Source organism: Phyllostomus hastatus, unplaced genomic scaffold (genome assembly GCF_019186645.2).
Source record: "Phyllostomus hastatus isolate PE091 unplaced genomic scaffold, TTU_PhHast_1.1 phas_contig_40, whole genome shotgun sequence".
Taxonomy (NCBI): Eukaryota; Metazoa; Chordata; class Mammalia; order Chiroptera; family Phyllostomidae; genus Phyllostomus; species Phyllostomus hastatus.
Window position 1 is genome coordinate 60348925 of NW_025333872.1, and position 2346 is coordinate 60351270.

General features: G+C 38.2%; 1 pseudogene; it reads right to left on the reverse strand.

Annotated features, from left to right (window-relative positions):
- Window positions 1-860: 860 nt before the first annotated feature.
- Window positions 861-1441, reverse strand: LOC123821844 (annotated as a pseudogene).
- Between the last annotated feature and the right edge of the window lie 905 nt (window positions 1442-2346).

A 2346-nucleotide genomic window follows, 5' to 3' on the forward strand; every position in this document is an offset into this window, starting at 1 on the left:
AGTAATTGCCTCACAATATAAAGAAAAGACTGTGAAGAAGTGAAGCTAAGTAACATGTTCAAGATTACAGAGTGAAGATGGAGCACAGGTGATACGCCTGAATTCTTGATGAACACCCTTTACCCAATGCCATGCTGGCTCCACAGATAGAAAATACATTTTTATGATGTTTGATGGATGCAACTGAAGAATGATACTCCTCCTTTTACTCTCTTTTGAAATGCATGTCTTTGTGAAACATGCCTGGTGTAACCCGGATATCATTATATAGGAATATACAAGGCTTAAATTAAGTATGCAGTTCTGAATATTGATATCTATTACAAATGAAGCTCTATAATGTCATTGGCTTATGAAGTTTTGAGAAAGAATTCTGGAATAATATGCTACATCTTTTCTTACTAAGCACTCACACACAGAATACATATACACTATATAGTGTATATGTAGTTAATAACAATTAATTAAGCTCTTTAGGCTTAAATATCCAACCAGATGCCTTTCAAATTTAGTCTAAAATAAAAATATCCGAATTCATGTTGTCACCTACTCATCACATATTATTATTATTTTGATGGAAAGTCATTTGCATTTTATGTGATAGTTTAGATGTTTTTGAAAATGTTGACAAGTACAAGCTGTACTTGGAGCTGGAGAATAGGCATTTTTTTTTTAACTAGAATTTTCATTCTAGAATGTAACTTCTCCCAAAAGATTGATCTTAGGCCTCTTGCTGCAGGTGGTTCCATGGTAATGCACAAAACAGAGGCAGGGAAATAGTCTCCACGGAAGACTGCAGTTTCTTTAAAAACAGGCTGCTACTACTTCTTGTGAAGTTCATTAAGTGCCTTTCCTTTCCCTTAGTCATCCAGAGTAAAGTCAAAGGGCTGGAATCTCTCTAGGGTCTCCTCTTCCTTGCTGAGCCTCCACTACCTCCACTCAGTAATGGTAAGAATGGCTTCACTGGCCAGTACCTCTCTTCCAACAGTTCTCTCTGTTGTCCCGAGTCTGGGTAATAATGGCTCCTTTACCATCATCAGTACTGCAGTGGCTGAGTGGCACAGAAATGACTTGTAGTTGAAGGTGAAGGCTCCTATAATTTCTCTAAAACAGAACACACTGTTTTCCCTTCACTCTTAAAGAACTGCCTTAGTGTGGCCTCAGACTTCTCCACCTCTTCCACCATGGGCTGGTTGTGTCCAATGGGCGGGAGGAGGACATGATTATTAGGTAAGCCTCCTTTGGCCAGGTCAATGTAACTGTGTGCACCAATGTTGGCTTCCAAGTGTTTTCCCACTTCAGGGCTGGCAAGAAAAAATTAGCGAGGTCCTGGAGGCTGAAGAGGTCAGTGAGGCTGCCTTGGGTGAAGAGAAGATTTGCTATCTCTGTCTGTAGATGAATTTTTCCTTCCCTGTCTCAATTTACATATCCCCTTTGCCATCTTACAAAACAACAGAGTAGTTACAGGGGATCAAAGAGATAATAAAAATGTACAGGTAGCCTTTAAAAAAATCATTGGTCATATAAGCAGAAATGATTTCATCATCTGTGTGTGGGTTGGATATAAAATATCTATTTAATTTTAGCCACCATTATTGTGAACCAGCTTTGTGGAAGTGGGAGAGAGCCATCTGCTCCAGAAAGGCAATTATGAATAACACACAATGACGTCTCATTTGGCCAGAACTCACTGGGGCAGAATTACATGGTGATCAATGACAGAGTTTGAAAATCAGGAAACATAGGTTTGAATAGTGACTCTTCCACTTACCACCCCTGTGACCTTGGAAAATCGTTTAATCTGTTTTAGTCTTTGTCTCTTTATCTACAAAATGAAGATGATAGTATCCATTTCGTAGAGCTCTTGTGAGGATTAAATAAGAAAATGCATGTAAAACATGGTGCCTGGCACATAATAAGATTTCAATACATGATTGCTATTACAAAAAAATTGGGAACAATTTCACAAGCAAGATTTCTCACTGGTTTGAGAGCTCATAGATCTTTTAAAACATTCCTGAGACTTTTGTTCTTTCCTGCAAAACTTAAACACTAATAATGTGAATATTCTTGTCTGTTACAATGTTACTGTTAAAATCACTATAGAGCTTTTCAACACTACATTTCTTACTTCTTTCTTAGTCCATGATTTTGGATGTTCTCGAATTCCCCCAAGTCATAACTATGTAACTCTGAGAAATGATGCATTTGTTATTTTTCTGCTCAGTGCCTCAGGGCCCTGATACCTGCAAACTGGATGTTTTACACACCTTTTGCCAATTATTTTTCTCTGGATAGATACGGCTAATGGGAGACAAAATTGGAGGACTTTGAGAGGAAAGCCAG